We start from the raw sequence: 20373 nt of genomic DNA, 5'->3' as shown, positions 1-20373 counted from the left end.
AACATTCAAAGAACTGCACATATATACAGTGCAAATGATAATAAGACTTGACATATGTAAATACCCATGAAAACATCATGACAATCAAGATAGTAACATTACATCACTTCCAAAAGTTTAATGTTACTCTTTGTACCTTTCACACTGGCTTCTTTCAATAGCAATTACTTTAAGAATTATCTGTGGGGTATGCATTATTATTTCATTCTTTATGTTAACAAGTCATGTTCCATATATGAACATGTCACAGTTTGTTTATATATTTGTAGGTGCATAACACTTTACAATTTCCACTACTGGGATATTATACAAAAGCTGCTATGAATAAGCACACACACACACACACACACACACACACACACACACACACACAGGCGCACGTGTGTGCACATGTTCTCACAAACACAAAACATAATGAAGCTTACTGGGCATTTCGTTACCTGTGTAGGGTATATCATGTCTTACTTTGTGTATGTCAACATATTTGAATATAATTATTTGCTATACTACCTTTTTCTGATGAAGTTTCAACTATTTTGATCATTTTAAAAATCAGCTTGTTTTCTTACTTGCTATTCATGAGACTTTTTTGCATATGAGATATATAATGGCTGGATAGAATTACTTAATGGGATATGGTAAGTCTATTTTCTCTTACCCTTTGGGTTACATTTTCATTCTTTTTTTCAAATGATTTTTCTTTTCAAATATTTTTTTACTAACAACTTCCATGATTATAAAAAATATTCCATGGTAATATCCTCCCCCACCTTCCCCTTTGACACTCCATTCTCCATCATAGCAATGTATTCAGAAAGAATATCAAGGTTTCCTTATTTGACATAATTACTAAGTGTGATCTTTGTTGGGCCCCAAGAATTTAAATGTTTATTAGGAAACAGTGTGCAACTCTTTAGAAAGTTCACTTTAAAGCTGGGTGCCTTTAGTTCCAGCATTTGGGAGGCAGAGATAAGATTATCAACATGACTTTAAGGCTACCCTGAGACTACAAAGTGAATTCCAGACCAGCCTGGGCTAGAGTGAGAGCCTATCTCAATAAAAAAGAGGGCTTAGCGGTTAAGGCGCTTGCCTGCAAAGACTAAGGAACCATGTTCGATCTTCAGATCTCATGTAAGCCAGACACACAAAAGTGAGGCAAGTGCAAGGTTGCACATGCCCTCTAAGTGGCTTAAGTGTATGGAAGTGGATTGCGGTGGCTGAGGCCCTGGCCTGCCAATTCTCTCTCTCTCAATCTAAAACAATAATTTTTTTTTTTAAATAAAGAAGCTTCCATTGATAAGTGCAGGGAAGTGGAGTATTATTAATTCCATGTCAGTGGTCTGTGAGTGTCGGAGGTGAGGGTTTACAAACAAATCACACTGTGACCAGAGCTCCCAAGGAATCTCTAGGTGGAAGAGTGTCAGAGAACTAATAAATTTGACTTATGAGTACATTCAAGTGGTGAAACAGGACATACTTGTCTGGATATTTTCTTTTCTTTTCTCTTCTTCTTCCTGAAAGAATGAACCAAACACATTCACATTTATTTTTTTTAAGCAAATGACAAAGACTCAGTTTACCAGTTTTTTAAAACCTAAGCTAAACATTGCATATTTAAACAATTGTAAGAACGCCAGAAGTTGCCAGCATTCAGGCACGAGAAACATCCTTAACTTATATTAAACCAGAAATGTATTACCATTAAAGCAGTAATAGCTTTCATTACTAAATAGAGGGGGGAAAAAAAAGACCTGAAGTTGGCTGGAAGATGGCTTAGCGATTAAGGCGTTTGCCTGCAAAGCCAAGGGATCCCTGTTTGATTCTCCAGTGCACAAGGGAGCACACGCATTTCGAGTTCACTTGCAAGGGCTGGAGGCCCTGGGGCACCCATTCTCTCTGTCTCCCACCCCCCTTGTCTTTCTCAAATAAATATGTAAGATATATTTTAAAAATAAAACTTGAAGTTATTTCTGTGGAAGATCATCCTGGCAATGTTAACTGCACAGCAGGCTGACACAACTCGGCTCACATTTCAGACACATGGAAAGCAGATTACGTTTAATAAAAAGGCAACATGCATACAGAGGTTATTACAACCCCCCCAGAAAGGTCCTATTGTGTGGTCCCAACCAAAAAAAAAAAAAAAATACAAAGGTTTATGACAAACAGGGACTCCAATGAGCTGTTTGTAAATACTTTAGGTAGAGTTATAATGAAATTTCATTTAAAATCTTCAAAAAAAAAATGTTCCTCTTAATCTCCAATGGTGCTTGTTACTGTTTAACATTTCTGCTAAATGCCTGCGTTGAGTTACTTGTTACCCAAGCGTAGCAGCTGCTCCTTACCACTTACGTTAAGGACTTTAACTGGCCGTCTTCTACTGCTACCCTTCCTTCACCATTCTCCGCAAATCTCTCTGTAGTGATTTTTCTGCCGTTAACTATTTTGTTAGAGGTGGATATCGATTTGAAGTTGCCCATACCACTGCCGCCAAATGAAGTTGAAGAGAATTAAATGAGACCCTCGTGACAGTGACCCGAACGCAGTGAACCCTGCCGTATCAAGCCCACCTCCGAAAGACGGAAACCCAGCGGAGGCGGAGGAGGAGCCTGCGCCTCGGCTTCTGCTTCCTCGGGGACCTCTGCGGTTCCCCAAAAACGTCATCAAATGGGTCTCCGAGGAAGTCAGATGAAAATGGGACCCTTTCACCAAGAAATTCCCTGAAGACATCATCTGGGCTCCTGGATGCGAAGCCAAACTCTCAAGGACTGTCAAAATGACTTCCACGCCCTTCACCACCACTATTTAATCCTTCTTTGTCATACTTGTCATAGATGTCTCATTTTTTTAGCATCTAATAGCACCTCATATGCCTTGGCTGTTCTGTTGAACTCTCTCCCTGCCTCTACTTTATTCCCAGGATGTTTATCTGGGTGTCACTTCAGTGCCAGTTTCTGCTACGCCTTTTTCTTTTTATCAATTATGAACACACTCAGTTTGTAAACAGCACATTTTGGAACCATCCTTACCCTCATCCCTGCCCGCCTCCAAAGGGACCCTCCTCGTTGGGGATGCAGCTCACCCCCCTGGGGATTGTGAGTTGTGCATTGTGGGGGCAGCCCTCAGTTATGGAGGAGAGGCAATATCTCTGTGCATAGTGTCCCGACTTGTGGCTCTAACAGTCTTTCTGCCTCCTCTTCGAATTTCCCTGAGCCAAGACGGGTTCATTTTAGGTCAACTTCAGTGATGGCTTCTTAGAAGCCTCTGTATCTCAGGATCTCCTCAGGTGAGGCATGTCTCCGCACACCTAGAACTTCATAATAATGCACCATGTTTTAGCTTTTTGTTGAAACAAGTCCCAGAACCCGGGGGGTTGGGAAGGTGGCCGGGCTCCTCACAGCTTGGACACAGCTGTGGTGGTGGCAGTGGTGTCTGCGGCTGGTGTCTGAATATTTTTCTGAATTGTAAATGGCCATACATGTCTTAGAGACATACTTATATATTTTTTTCTTCCTACAAATTATCTATCGTGTATAATGAGCTTTATTAACCATAGTTTTAAGTGAATGTAGTCCAAACCCATTTATATCCTGGTTGATGTGAACTAGAGGGGTCAAAAACCTTAGAAATAGCACAGGTGCATCCTTGGAGAAAAGAAAATCAAAGTAGAAATTAGGGAATACCACATCCTACCCCTTAGTCTAAGAAATAGAGGCACAAACAAGGTGTGAAATAGGAAGTATGAATGAAACATTTTTTAAAACAGTAGATAAGGGAGTATTTAAATTATTTATCTAATTACTGGTCATTTCTAAGGTCTGAGGGACACAGCACAGCCATGGTATCTACAAGGTTTTGTGTCAAAATCACTGGACAAAGAAAATAGGACTATTGATGGAAATACAAATTTTAGGAAGGAGAAATAATCAGTTTCATCCAGGAATAAAGTTGTTAAATACTTTAATCTTGGGCAAAACACAGGCCATTCCAAATGGAAATGTCCAGTGGGCATCATGAAATATGACTAGCATGGAAGTGACCTTGAGTCATCAGCAAAAAAGATGAGTGTATGAGGAATAGCATTTTTACTGAATGTGGAAAGAGTGCTGAGTGGAAAATGAATAGTGGCAGAAAAGCCTCTTGTTATCCCATAGAAGCATCCAGTTTAATTCAATTACTTCAATCTCATTAACAAGAAGAAGAAGAAAAAAACATAAAATGTTTTGTAATATCTGCTGTGGTCATTTGGTGTTTGGTTAACAAATGAACTATTTATAGGCTTAGTCCATTGTCTGGACAGTCAAACAAACGGTAAACAGGCGTTCTTATCCTGAGCCCTACCAAACTATTATCTTCAACCTACGTTTAAGTTCTTGGCACAAAGTAGGCACTCTACCAATGTCTGCTGCATGGCCAGATGGCTCTTCTTGTGTCCTCAGCCAATTCAGTTAGTCTGCCCTCTTCCATGTGGGAGCCAGATGGCTGAACACTTACAGGAATCTTTAGCTACATAAAACAAAGTCACTTATATCTTTGTGATTGTTCATCATGTATCCCACTTCTGTTTTCTAAGGTAAATATTCTGGAGTTTCAAAGCAAATTAATGACATGGTATTGAAATAGATATGTTGAAGAAGTTAGATAAATAAATATTTGAAGGCTGGATAGATGGTTTAGTGGTTATGGCACTTGCCTGTGAAGCCTAAGGACCCTTGTTTGGACTCTCCAGATCCCACACAAGCCAGACACAAAAGGTGATGCAAACATAGAGTTGCACATATGCACAAGGTGGAACACATGTCTGGGGTTCAATTACAGTGGATAGAGGCTGGTGTGCTAATTCTCTTTCTCTCTCACTCACTCTCATAAATAATTACACAAACCAAACCAGGCATGATGGCACACACTTTTAATCCCAGCACTCAGGAAGCAGAGGTAGGAAGATTGCCGTGAGTCTGAGGCCACCCTGAGACTATAGTTAATTCCAGGTCAGCCTGAGCCAAAGTGAGACCCTACCTCGAAAAGCCAAAAAAAAAAAAAAAAGAAAGAAAGAAAGAAATATTTGATAAGTATTGCTGCTCAATTTGTTCTGCATGGAAAATTTTAAGGAAACTGAATGATTAGTATGGAGTCTATGGTGCAGGTATTTAAGAAGTAGCAAAAGACTGGAGTATCAACTATATTGTATGAAACATGGACTTTCAGGGGATCATGATAGTTCTATAATTTTCTCTGGAAAATCATTTATCTTCACAAGTATTGTGAAGATATGAGACATAAGGCTATAGAAATATTGCTTTGAGAAGTACATTATAAAGACAGTGACATTAAAGTCCTGCACTATGAGAATTCTCTCCTCATTGATTTTGTCACATTCACTGTTTTATTCTATCAATCCATCAGTATGCTGGTGTGGGTCACTGCACTGGGAAAAACTAGAGACTTTATCTCTGGCAAGCAATCTTAACTCAGAAAGAATATCACATGTTTTATTAGGAGGAAGACTTTCAATCACTGGAACTCTCAATCTTTATTTACGAATGGCCATAAATAAACTACCTCCCATTGATAGGAAATTTCTGCTGCTCACAATCATCTCCTGTAATGAGAGAGAAGGTGGTTGTCCACTTTTTCATTGTCTTAATTTTTTCTGCTAATTGCTAATAGAGCACATACATGAAGAGCATGGATTTGGGAACCAAAGAGATCTGTGCTTAAATTCTGGGTTTACAGCTTGCTCATTTGTATGAATACTAGTACATTTCTTTAACATCCTGGCATACCCTTTTTCATTTAAATTAAATTTTCGTTTAATTTAAATTAAATTAAATATAAAGATCATTTTAAAGCAGTTATAAGGACCAAAGGAGGCAATCAATCTGAGGTTTTTGCCTTAGAGGCTAAAACATAAACGAAAAACAAAACACAACAACTGTTTTTAAACTACTGGCCTGCTGGAATCCACCACCTTTCTATTACCTGGTAATGTCTTAACTGCCAGGGATGCTATAAAGGACTCTTTAACAATGTTTGTTTAAGCAAAAAATGAGCCTGAAATGTACAGTTAGATTAAAAATTCCATGGGTATCAGGCCACTGGCTAACTTATTCTGTTGGAAGATTTGTTTTAAAAATCTTTTTTTTGTTGTTCTTTTCTTTTCTTTTCTTTTTTGTTTTTTTTAAGAGAGAGAGAGAGAATGAATTGGAGTATCAGGGCCTTAGCCACAGCAATCAAATGCCAGATGCTTTCACCACCTACTGGGTATTTGTGACCTTGCATTTGCCTCACCTTTGTGCATCTGGTTTATGTGGGATCTGGAGAGCCCAGCATGGGTCCTTAGGCTGCACAAGTAAGTGCCTTAATCACAAAGCCATTTCTCTAGCCCTAATTATATCTTTTATTTATATATTTATGAAGAGAGAGACTGACAGACAGACAACAGGGCCTCTTGCCACTATAAATAAATTTCAGATGCATGTCCCACTTTCTTCATGTGGATATATGTGGATACTGGGAAATAAAACCTGGGCCAGCAGGCTTTGTAAGAAAGTGCCTTGAGAACTCATATCTGAAAAGGGAACCAGATCTGAATCCTATGGAGACAAAGATTGTTCTCCAGTGTCAAGCTCTCACTAGTCTTTGGCTAAAAGAGGGGTTACGTACAGCAAATCCTCCCTAAATTAATAATGATTATCCCATTTAAACTATGCTGACTTCACTCTCCACTGGAGAATCTGTTCTTCTTTTTCAGAAGGTAGTGAGACTGGAGGAGATAAACTACCCTCGCACTTCAGCCTAGCCACAACTGAATCTACAGAGGAACTGGGGACAAGAACAAGAGTTCTGCTTCCATGCTGAACCTGATAATCAGCGCCAGGGTGAAGGAGACAGACCAGAAGGATACTCAACACCTACCAAAGTAGAGATCTAGAGGCTCCTAAGAACTCATCACTGAAGTAGACTTAAAACTCACCCACCATGGTTTAGGGTATTTTGCAGAAGAGGGGATGGAAAGATTGTAAGAGCCACAGGTTGAGACATTATGCCCAGAGGCATTGCTTCCACCTCCCCACAAGAAATAACCAACTACTGCTCCCATAGCACACAAACTAAAACCCTATGGGAAATACCTGCAACTCCACTGAGGAGTGTCCCCAGTGGAATGGGGGCAGGGATGAGGAAAAAGATGGTACCAATATCTGATGTATCCATATGAAACATCTTGTTAATAATAATAATTATAATAAACATTAAAAAAAGAAAGTACCTTTATTTACTGAGCAATTACCACACCCCCAAAAGATGGGCTCCTTGCTCAAGGTATGGTAGAAAACTGGAACAGAAGAGAAGTTATGGATGAAGTTTTTAGCAGAAGGATGCTGGGAAGGAAAACAAATTGACATCTGCATTTCATAAGAGAAATAGCATTTTTTTTCCAATGGAAATATAATCCCCATATTATTTGATAGCTGGCTGGTTCCCCCAGGGATGCAATTTTGGTTTCTTTAACATGATGCATGCCTAGAAGTAGGGGAAATTCTACCAGTTTTGTGAAGAGAAGCCTATGTTGTCCTTCTTACATAAGACATTCATGCTATCTTCACCACATTGCTCATGAGCTGACAGATCAAGCTATAGGGCGTTGGCCTAATGCTGATTTGATATACACAGGCATGCCATCAGCTGACCTTATTATTGAGAAACTCTTGCCACAGAAGTTTCCTTTGTTGAGGTTTCCATATGATAAAATGCTTCTCACCCTCTGGGATTCTGAAGGGACCAAACACATGACCCTTCTTAAAACCTCTTGTCACTAATCTTCAAATTTGTATTCCTTCAAAATCTCTGATGGTATGAGTCAACTGTCCTTAAAGATAATGTACGTTTATGTTAACAGACAAGTGGACAATACATGTGTAGTTGATTTTTACTTTACAGGATCCCACATTGTATGGAATTCCATTATAATGGTCTAATCAACCCCTCAGCCATGTACCTCAAGTTTCGGTTACCACAGGCTATTAAGTGTGAGATATTGCACAGATAATAATTTAAGTACAAGTTTATTTCGCTCTTAGGCAATGGATGGACAAATTGACCAGTGACCAGCCATGTCTCTGCTTGAAAACTGTGCCAGTGATTGGCCACTGCTTGTGACCGGGTTCCCAGATCACACCTACACAACCCACGTGTCAAGTTGTTGACTTCTTGTCTCTCAATGACAAGCCCATGTGACTTTCACCAACACAGATAATTATAAATGGGATTTTCTCTGTAAAGATTGAAACACAGCAAAGAAACATAAAATGATGATGTAATTCAAATAATAAAGTGTAAATAAAATTATGAAAAAGATAGGAATAAGACTTTGGATCTAGATATATTGCAAGAGAGTGTAATTAACACAAACTTATTGACATCAATAAAGCAAAGCAGTTGTGACAATAGATGAAAAAACTTCATAGGAAGTAGTATTGACAAAAAGAAATGATCACAGTAAAGGAATTCTCAGAGTTACTTCAGTGATATTTAAAGTGAAAGAACAAAATGTCAGAAGCTGATCTAAACTTAAGGGAGTGATAACACACCAGCATGTAGAAAAGATCCTATCTCCATCTGATGTTCTCTTTTTTCCAAGTTATGTAACAGGAAGTCAATTTCTGTTCAAACTATTTCTGATATATACATACATATATATATATATATATTAGTCAGGGTTCTCTAGAGGAACAGAACTGCTAGAACAAATTATTTTAAAAAGGAAATTTATTGGATTAGCTTATGGTGGTCCAATAGCAGTTGCAGGCCCAAGAATCAAGGAACCTGGTAGCTGCTCAGTCCACATGTCCAGATGCCTCAGCAGTCCCGATCCTGCACTGCAGATAGTGCTGGAAGGCATGGATGCTTCCTGAGGAGCCACTGGATTTCAGTCCATGGGGTCTTCAGTTGATGCTGGTCTTCAGTCTGCGCTGGTCTTCAATCCACACTGGAATGCAGCAAGCAGCTCCGGCAGCCAAGTGGGAAGAAGGAAGAGGCTCTTTTCACCTAGAGCTTCCTTATATGAAGTCCCCCTTCTGAGTGGGGCCACCAGCTCTGGGGAAGGGCTAGCCCAGGTTGACCTGGAATTCACTATGTAGTCTCAGGCTGGCCTCAAACTCACAGCAATCTTCCTCCCTTGGCCTCCTGAATGGTGGGATTAAAGGCGTATGACACCATGACTGGCTTGATAATTTTTTTTATGAAAAGAAACTCTTGTTTTAATTGGAGATATATATATATATATATATATATATATATATATATATATATATGTTATTTATAATATTTTAAATTATACTATATTAAATAATTCATTTTTAAAAAAAAAAACTCCTATACTGACAGGTGACAATATGACTGGTTTTTAATACTGTTTAAGTTTTAAAGGTCTGGGGACAATTATAGTTTTCCCATTGTCATTAAAATTGCTTTTCATAATTACAGCTTGCATGGTGGTCATCCACCATTCCAAACTACTGTGAAAGGAGAGTCTGCCTATTGGTACATCCATCCCTTTTTCAAACCAAGATTACCCCTCTTCCTTGTAAGCAGATGCCAGTATATTAAGAACAATATTTAAAACAGGCTTGGTATTTTCTTTCTTGATAATGAAGCTGTGAGATACAGCACTGTGGGAGGAGTGAGAATGCAAGCCATCTGTTATGCAATTTATACTTTTAAGACCCAGCCTGGCTACACTTCCAGTTCAAGATGAAGTGGTGTGCTGTGACCAACGATCGACTTCATATGCTAAACAGCAGTGGGCAAACAGTTCTTGATGAACAGCTTAATTAACATGTACCCCTTCTTTTGCCATGCTTTTATTTTTTTTAACCAGGGCTAACTTGGTGTCCAAGACTACTTCCCCCAAAGTGAATGAGTACTTTGGAAGAATACACATTTTCTTCAAAGACTTCCACTGAGATTCTTGTGCAAAGAATTATGAAAAACTTCAAACAATTTCCTGATCTTCTAAAAGTGCTTTATTACAATGAGTTTTACTCAGTTCTGTTGGTCTGTAATCTGGACAACCCAGAGAGCCTTATCTGACTTTCAGTAGCTGTTCAAGTGCAGTTGCATTTTGGTTGATATAATTAATTAATAAGAATAGTAAGTTCAGGCATGGAGAGATGGCTTAGCACTTAAAGCGCTTGCCTACGAAACCTAGTGATTTTGATTCCCAGGGCCAACACCAAGCCAGATGAAAAAGGTAGCACATATATCTGGTGTTCATGTACAGCAGCTGGAGGCCCTAGTTCACCCATTCTGCCTATCTCTTTTCTCTCTATCCCTCTCTGTTTGTAAATAAATAAATAAATCACATTTATTTGGTGCTGACTTTACTCTCCATCAGAGAATCTGCTTCTTGTTTTCAGATACACGCAGATCCTAAGGAGAGAACCACCCCATCATACCTCAAAAGGGCCCCAGCTGAAACTAAGAATAATTGGGGAAACATGTGAGAATGTTGTTTTCTTGGTGAACCTGGAACCAGCACAAGGGTGAAGGAGATAGATACAGAGAACAATCAAGCCCTACCAAACCAGATATCCAGAGACACAGAGGCTCCCAAGATCTCAATACTGAAGCAGACTTAATAGGAACTCAACATGGATCAGAGAAATTTGTAGAAGAGAGGGAGGAAAGAATGTTAGAGCCACATGCTGGGTCATGACATGCGGAGACATTTCCTGGAACCCAAAACTGAAGGCTGACTCCACATGCATGACCTATATTCCCCAACAAGGTAGGGCCACAGGAATGGGGGATGACAGGGAAGAGGCTAACGATGGTACCAACTTGACTGTATTCACTGGATGCAAAAATAATAACTAAATAAATAATATTTTTTAAAGATTAGTAAGTTCATATTGTATGTTGTCTCCAAAGTCCAAAGACTCTAACAAATGATGTCACTAATTTTCAATAGAAAAGGTACCAGGTTCAGTAGCTTGTTTTTAATATTTTTTAATTTTTAATTTTTTATTGACAACTTCCATAATTGTAAACAATATCCCATGGTAATACTCTCCCTCCCCCAACTTTCACTTTTGAAACTCCACTCTCTATCATATCTTCTCCCCCTCTCAATGAGTCTGTCTTTTATTTTGATGTCATGATTTTTTCCTCCTATTATGATGGTCTTGTGTAGGTAGTGTCAGGCACTGTGAGGTCATGGATATCCAGGCCATTTTGTGTCTGGAGGAGCACTTTGTAAGGAGTCCTACCCTTCCTTTGGCTCTTAGATTCTTTCTGCCACCTCTTCTACAATAGACCCTGAGCCTTGGAAGGTGTAATAGAGATATTTCAGTGCTGAGCACTCCTCTGTCACTTCTTTTCAGCACCATGATATCTTATGAGGCAGTCCAAGGTCACTTCCATCTGAAACGAGAAGGTTCTCTAACCAAAAGTGAGATTAGCATTAATATATGGATATTAACATTAAGAGAAGTGCTTACTGGGCAGTTTGGCGAGCACAGTATATACATTTAACGAGACAGAGAAGTTATTATGTGGTAGCTTCTCATTGATATGGTAAAATACTGAAGAGAAAAATTTTGAAAGGAAGGAAACTTATTTTCATTCAGTCTCAGAGATTTTAGGCTGAGGTCAGTTGATTCCATTGTTTTGGATTTAAGATGCAGCAGACATCATAAAAGAAGGAGTATGTGACAGGAGCTCATCTCATGAGGTAAAGAAAGCAAGCAAGATGCAGGTCTGGGGACAAGATACATGCTTCAAAGGCACGCTTCCAGTAACATAACTTCCTCCACTGCTCTCATTTAGTGGCTCAATGGGTTAATCACTGGTGAGATTAGTACCCTCATGATTCAGTTTTCAACACTGCCACAATCTGGCAACCAAGCCCCCAGAAAATGAACCTCTGGGGAGGGATATTTGTATCCAAACAATTATATCCCCACATGCACCAGACCATTGGATATTCAGAAACCCAACTAAGATAGTAGCCCTATAAAGTAGCATCACTTCTTGGAGTATTAGTGTTCTTCAGTGAAGGAGAACCCATGAGAGAGAAATTAATAGATCAATCTATACTTATCCTGTACACATATGGATAACCCTAAGGGATACATTGTAAGACTATTACTATGTTATTTTTAATCTCATATTGAGGAGGGTCTTCATTTTGTTCACTAATTGTAATGGCACTCTTTCAGAAATTCATTGATGGATACAGTCATAAATAATATTTAACTAGCTAAGAATTCTGTGATCCAATTAAGGTAACATGAAATTAACCACCATAGTTACTAAAGCCTCAAATTAGCAAAAGGGTGAATTACGGCTCAAATTTTTGCCTAGATTTCTCTGAATTCTCCAACACTGATCCACAATGGACTCTTTGGGTTAGTTTACTCCTCTTAATATTTGAATGAAATTTTAGTTGTTTTACTTGTAGTAGGATTTTCAGAGACACCCTAATAAGTTTAAGAAAATTTTCTCCTATTTCCAGTTTGCTAGCATTTTTTTTTTTCCAATTAGGTATGGGATTTTGGTAAATGGTTTTCTTGTAACTATTAAAATTATTATATATTTTTGTCATATCTAGATGATAAATTATCTTGAATGATTTTTAAAAGAAAAATGACCTTATGTATCTTGTCATGACTAATGATTATTTTATAACTTGTTGAACTTGAGTTGATAATATGTTACTAAGTATTTTTTATATCTATGTTCATGAAGGATCTTGATCTATAACACTAATTTATGTATTGTACTGGTCAAATAACACTTTGTACCTATTTTTAAATCAAGAATTCAGTATAAAATATAGAACAAAATATGGTGTAATACTATAGTTATATACTAAAATCTGCACATATTTTTATGTAAACCTCAGAAAGATATGCCCACTTCAAGTTGTACCTAGCTATTGTCCATTCCTCACAGTGTGGAAAATGTGATATTTCTAAAATGTAAATTTTATCACATCAATTCTACTTTCAATCTATCAATAGTTCCCCATTGCCTTAGAACAATTCAATAGTCCCCTATTGTTCTTAGAACAAACTTTGAATACCTTATCTTAACTGTATTTTTTCACTCACAAGAACCAAACTGGTAATTAGCAAAGTTCTTTGTTTCTAGACTTTTGTGCTTCTTGGTCGCTTGTGGGTACCTTGACTCTTTCTTTATACTTCCTTTTTCTTTTCTCTCACAGTTGTCAATAAACATAAAAATTTTTGTAATTAGCCAAATAAAATGATTTTCTCTCTCTGTTATTTTACCTGGAGGGGCTCATGACCTTTGTTCTACCACAGGAAGGGAAGGGGCCCATAACCAACAAACCAAGAGGGGGAAATAACCAATGACTAAAAGTAGATTTCTATAAAACTGAGAAAAAATTGGAACTGATTATGAAAAAAGAAACATAAGTCTCATTAATAACTGTCAACTCCCTAATATCATCACATATGAGTCAGTATGACAGCTGACAGTTAAAGTGTATGTTCTGTGACAGAGCAGCCAAGAGGTCGAGAGTGGGATGGGAGCATAGGATGTGGCAATTGTCCCATGGCAGCAATTTCTTAATGAGCTGACCAGCTAAATTATGTTGAGCAGGAAGGATCTACACCAGACTGAGAGCCACAGTCCTCCTGTGGCTAGTCCAATTAATTTTCCATGCTTTCTTCAGCTTCCTTGGGACCCGAGCACTGAGGGATCTGTGTGAGGGTGGGTAAGAAGTTCTGAAGCTGACATTTTTCCACACTAAACATCATGAAGAAAAGTTATGATCACTTACCAGGATATTTTTGGTTCTAATGAATATAATCTCACCACTAACACACTTTGAACATTCTTGAAGAACCTACAGAATTCATCAGGAAACTCCTCTGTACTTTTTCCAACTGTCAGTGTTGCTACTTATACCTACCAATGGTTTGGCCCAGCTCCTGCTCCCATGAAGACCCTGGGATCATTGTCTAGCTCCTTGATGTTAACAGTTTCCACAGTCAGATTAAGCTGGTACCAACACTGAAATTAGCGCCTTTGACATAAGTACCAGCAACACTAGTTACCACAAAATTAGAAAAATTAAACAAAAATGTGCAAAGCTATTTTATTCAAGCAAGAAGAATTTTTTTTCTCTCCATTATGTAGCACTTTTTTTTTTTTGTTGTTGTTCCAAGGCTTCTTTAGAGTCCTAATGTATCCAGGGAATTTAATAATATTATATGGAACAGTCATTGGTTAATTACCTTTTGAGGAAAGCACAAATGATAATAAGAGATTGTAGGAGACCTAGGGAGCAGAGCCTTCACTAACTACTGCAATCATCATCTTCACTATCATTATCATCATCTTTTGCTAACATATGGTAGACCCACCACTCAACTCACAAGCATTCTTTCATTTAATCTTCATGATTATTTTCATTTTTCAGATAACTAAAGTCAGGAATAGATTAGGAGAGTCTAAGGAATCTGGTAACAATGGTGTTGCACCCAGAGACAGTGGAATACTGACAGACACTTGTCACAAAGTCTTGGGTCAGAATGAGCTGAGGCTGTGGATCCCTTTCTGTCTAGCAATTTGCACTAAATTCCTATTAAGAGTGGGGAGAAAGCAAACAAACAGATAAAAGGTCTTCCATTTGACCTCAGGTTAGTCCCACATGTCTAGCTCCAGCCCATCGGTGTCTAAATGCAATCCAGCCTGCCACTGTAATTAGCTTAGAGGGTCAGAAAGGAGATGAACTGTAAGAAACTAGCCACTGCTGATGGTCATCAGCTATGGATGTTCAGGATTCTCATGATTAGAGAATGGAGATTTTGGGACTGTAGTTCTATATTATTGGGGATGGGAGAATTTAAGAAATATATTCAATAGCATGTCAACAAAAGAGCTCACTGGGCGAGGAGATAAAAGAAGAAAATGCTTCTCTACATAGGATTTTGTTGTGAAATGGACAGGAAGGGATTTCAAAGCTTTGGTGAAATTATACAGCCCACCCAGGGATGCAATTGAGCCAGACATTTAATGGGCAGTTGGAAGCTGAGACCCTGGGGTCATGATAGGATTAATCCTCTTTTCTGAGAGCCAAGGACTCACCCCACCCCCAACTTTCCAGGGAACATGACATTTCTCTGCAGAGTCCAGTAGACAATTGGGCATCTGTCTGGTGGTCTGGTTGGTAATTGGAAACTTTAAGACCATGGCTTGTTGACCCTTGAAATTTTACCCACTGACCTGACATGATGAGCTATTATAGTTGCCTCTTAATGTTTGAGTAGCCCTGTTCCTAAGAACAGTGGAATGCCCCAGTTTACAGAAGATGCCTATTTGGGCAACATTTCTTTTTCCTTTTGATTACCTTTTCACATTTCCCACTGCTCTGGCTCTTCTCTCCTAGCAGAGTTGAAGGCATAGTTTTGGAACTGGCCTTGAGGAAGGATCATGGGTACACTTACTTACTGTGACAAAAGGTCTAGATTTTGCCAACTCAGTTACAATATTGCCCAAATTGACTACATTTCTCCCAGGAAATACCTGTAACGCAGAGAGCTATTGGACTGATCCATTCTCAGGTTTCACTTTTCTGTGAGAAACCATGGTTCATCTTGAATATGGCAGAAAGCTACTGGAGCTCCTTCCTGCATGAAAGCCCCGGTGTTATAAAACTCCACGTGCCCTTAAGGTTATTGTGACAGTGTGAGCCTACAAAATCTGAAATGTGCCATAATCACCTGCTGGGATTGTTTAAACACCGATAGACCCCCAGACTCAGTATCTGATTCCGTAGGTCTGGAATGGACTGAAAGGATTTGTATTTCGAACAAGCTCTTGTGTAATGCTGAATTTTAATTAAGGGCTGCACTACATAATGAAAAAGATTGAAAAGGAAAAGGAGAAAACCTTAGACACCTGTGGTAGGATATGAAATTTACATGTTGATAGTTACATTTTCATGAGATAAATTACAATTACAGAAATAAGTACTTCATTCAAGGAATGGGTTTCCTGCAGAAGTAGGTCTAGTGAGGGAAATGCGAACTGGGAAGTTATGAACCTAGTTTTAACTCTTATGGCTCCATTCCAATATGCCATCAATGCAAAATGCTCTTCAGCTGGATACACGAACAGTACCCCAGTCTCTTAGCTCAGGCACAATATCCAGTCAATTCTATTTCTAAATGTCTCTTAAATCTGTCTTATTATTTTTATCCAACTGATACTTCTTAACATACTTTCTTTATTTCCTACAATACAATCTCTTGGCTGGTCTTGCCATATTTCTTTCAATCTATCTGGTACACAGTTATGGATGCAGTGATCTTCAATACAACTTTTCTCACCTGTTTATATTATTCCCAAATTAATTAATAATTTATACTATTGCAGTAGTAGATTAAAATGCTATATTCTTCATTTTATCTGGTGTGTCTCTCATTAGTAGAAAGCATCATATTCTAGCCAACTAGATGCTGAGCATCTCAAGACGAGATATAATGTCTTTCTTCTTTTTGTATGTGTTAACAGGTAATAATCGCAATCAAGATAACAATGCACCAAGAATGTTGTTCACACTGTTTATTTTATTTGTGAACTTTTCAGACAAGAAAACAGATGTATTTTTTAAAGGTTTCTGTAACTTAGGCAAAGTTATACACTTAATATGAGGCAAAGTTGAGATGTGAATGCAAGTATCAGACTCAACATAGATAATCCTATGTACTTTTCCATATGATCCCCAGAGGAGACAAAAATCCTGCACTGTGTCCTGAACAATCTTACACTCTGCCCTGTTGCTTATCCTGGGAGATGGTAGAGTTTCCTGCAGAGCCCTGACTCTCACACTCTGCCACATCACCAAGCCTTCACTATGAACCAGTCCTTTGCCTGAACTGCCTTGCAACCCTATTTTATTTTGCTCTTTATTCAATTAACAGTTCAGATTTTCCATTCCTGCAGTTTTACCATGTCACCCCTGTGTTTCTGTAGCATTACAAATATATCTCTTCTTTGAAACACTGCAACTTTCTTTGTCTGACACCATTCCTCACTACCATGAGTCACTGAGATTTTTTGAGAAACTCGTTTTAAATCTATGTGACTGATAAAGAATGTATGAATCAGAGTATTTTTGATTTGCAAAGAAACAAAATCTCAATTCAGTCTCACTTAAATAAAAGAAAAATTAATAGGTTCACAAACCTTGAAGCTCAAGGTTGTACTGCTGGATATTTTCTACACACATAAAATAACTACTATTTACTGCATGTCTAGCATAGAGCATGTACTCTGTAGGTAGGCACTGTCATTATCCTTAGAGATTATCTTTCACTTGTCCAAATATGGACTACATATATGTGTTTATATAAAAAAAAGCCAAATTCTATGCTCATTTCTCTGCATTAGCTAGGACAGTAGTTCTCAAAGGGTAGAGAAAATGCATATTCAAATAATAAAGTATTGTTAAAGTTTACATTTCTTTGTATCTTCTAAATTGATTGGGAAGCTCAGGAATCTATGGAACAGAGCCCAGCGATCTTGTTAATAAGCTCTGGAAAACAATTCCTATTCAAGTGGGTTCAATGATATTTCACGGGAAGCCATAAGATTTGGAGCAGGTGCCAGCTCCAGGCACAAGAGACAAGATCAGTACAGTTTAATCTCAGTAAGTGAGCTTTGTCTGCTTGCAGAAGTCTCTTTATTAATTATGCTGTAAAACAGTGAATTAGGTAAGTTCTCACCAATTGAGTGGTTGATTAAGGCATAAACACAATTTCATGTACATTTTAAGTTTTTTACATGTGTGTGTATGTGTGTGGTATGTGTAGTGTGTGTGTGTGTGTGTGTGTGTGTGTGTGTGTACACACATATGCGTAAACTGTTCATGTCTGCAGAGGTGTTCCCATGTCCTTTTCAGTGAGTCATTCACATGTTTCTATAGCTGTTACCTACATCTTCCATCTGTGGTCAGACTAGACGGCCAGCAAGCCTCAGCAATTCTGTCTCAGCTACCCCAAGGAATGAGGTTACAGGCATGTGGAGCCATGCCTAGTAACTTTTATGGGTGCTGGGGAATTGAACTGAGGGCAAATCAGGTTCTTTAGGACCCTCAGGTTTGCACAGCAAATACTGTTACCCATTGAGCCATAACCTCATCCCCATTATATGCACTTTTCTATTAAGTGATCACACTGTTGGTGGAGTGCTCAGAACCTCTTTCTGGTTTTGGAGCTATCCAGTTTGTGAAATGGTTTACTTTGCTTTGCTCCAATAAACTGCGCTAAATCAAATTGACCTAAGGCATTTTTTTTTCTAACAGGTCTCATGTCACTCAAATCCTTTCCTATCCTATTGCATAATTATAGGTTATTACCTTATTACATATGGAGTGGCATCTGGAAATTATCCTGTTTGCTCAACATCGTCTTTTATAGGTAAGGAAAGAGAGGAGGCCTGGGATGGAGCACTGGCTCCGTAATCACACAAGCCCTTGGTCAAGGATTCAGCTGGACTCATTCTAGCCTCGATAGCTGCACTTGTGTTCTCCACTGTCACTTTGACTCCCACTGTTCAAGTGCCGCTGAAAGGTGAGCAGCACGTGCAGGAGTCTGAGAGAAATACTCCCATGGCCCCCCACGGCTCACATGGTCAGACTCTGACAGGTAAATAGGCCCCTGTTTTTATTTTTTTGTTTTTTGTTTTTTGTTTTTGGTTTTTGGTTTTGGTCTTGGTTTCCTGCTTGTTGCAGTTGGGAAATGTGTCACTGAGGCAAACTTGAGATTCTCTGTGACTTTCTAAGCTTGAATCCCAAGTCTGCACCTGCCAGCTAGCTTTAACCTTGGCTAGTTATTTAACCTCTCCTTCAGCTCACTCATCCACAAAATAAGGAAGATATAGATTCCAGAATTCCTTTTTAAAAATATTCATTTTTATTTTATTTGTATTGATTTATCTGAGAGAGAAAGAGAAGAATGGGCACTCCAGGGCCTCCAGCTGCTTCAAACTAATTCCAGTTGCATGTGCCACCTTGTGCATGTGGCTACCTGGATCCTGGGGGAGTCAAACCTAGGTCCTTTGACCTTTGGCTTTGCAGGCAAAACCCTTAATCACTAAGAGATCTCTTCAGCCCAGATTCCAGAATTCTTTGAATGTTAAGTGAGATAGAGTATGGGGAAATGACTGGCACACAGGTACTCATCAACATTGAACTATTCCTCCCTACCTGTCATTGATGATGATGACATTGTCACTTTTGAATAATACACTTTCAAGGGCATATGTCCCGCTATCAGCTCTGGCAGCATTGTGTTACCCTCGTGGTGGCTGGCCCTCTTTCCCCATACATTGAATTTAATACTTCTCAATGCAATAGAGTCCAATTTTCCACACATTAAAGTGTTTCTAGCACCAGAGAATCAAATGAATGTTCTGTATTTGTTTGACATTCATATATTGGGAAGAATCTTCAAAAGAGCACAACATATGGGCAAGGGCCCTAATTAAACACTTGTGGAAAGTAAATTAGTTAATTAGAGGTGACCGCTGCTTCCCACAGAGGGCAATCAAGACAAGGTCTGTGGAGAGCACCTACATCCTGTGGGGGCAGAAACAAGGTTGGCTTTCAGGCAAAATTATTTCCTTTAATAAATGCTTTTATGTGCCTCATCCTGTCTATATTTGAAAAAAAAAAGGAGGCCACTAAAAATTCAAGGAAATAAATAAAAATGAGAATAAGACTTTCTAACCATGTTTTTTTTCTGGTATTAAGATGCTTCTCACAAAGGAAGATGCCATTTCTTTTCTGTAAGAATAACTGATATTGCTTAAATTCCCAGGGTTTACTTCAGTTACAATTTGTGAAGAAATTTCAATTTTTTTATTGGAACCCCCTAACCAGGATCAATTGAGAAAATCAATGGAATATGACATGAATCACTTGCCTAACATTTACTGGAGTATATGAAATTTCTGGACATCTCTTATTGAGGGTAGATTTCATTTTACCAGCACAATAGAAATTTTATTTATTTACAAATCAGCTGTGTAGTTCAGATAAAAGCACAAACTAACCCAAGCCATCATTCATTTATTCTTCACACTAAACTCTATTTCTGAGGTTTTTGGATTTATGTTGATTTTCATCTGGGTATGAAATTTGGGTTTTGGCAAGTTCCAGCAGTGGAAATGCCATTAGAAAGGAAAGTCTCAAATCATTTTGGTCTTGACAAAACCTGTTGTTTCATAAAATTTAAGTTTTGACATTAAGTTTTTCTTGAGAGCAAGTGCCAATTAATGCTAATTTCAGTCACAATAGAGTAATAAATAAGCATGTTTCCTGTTATTTGCCTTTTCTTT

General features: G+C 38.4%; 1 pseudogene; it reads right to left on the bottom strand.

Moving 5' to 3' along the window:
• Window positions 1–2310: 2310 nt before the first annotated feature.
• LOC101616638 lies at window positions 2311–3332 on the bottom strand (annotated as a pseudogene).
• Window positions 3333–20373: the final 17041 nt, after the last annotated feature.

The sequence above is a fragment of the Jaculus jaculus genome, chromosome 2, assembly GCF_020740685.1.
Source record: "Jaculus jaculus isolate mJacJac1 chromosome 2, mJacJac1.mat.Y.cur, whole genome shotgun sequence".
Lineage (NCBI taxonomy): Eukaryota > Metazoa > Chordata > Mammalia > Rodentia > Dipodidae > Jaculus > Jaculus jaculus.
This window is presented reverse-complemented; position numbering and strand designations above follow the sequence as displayed.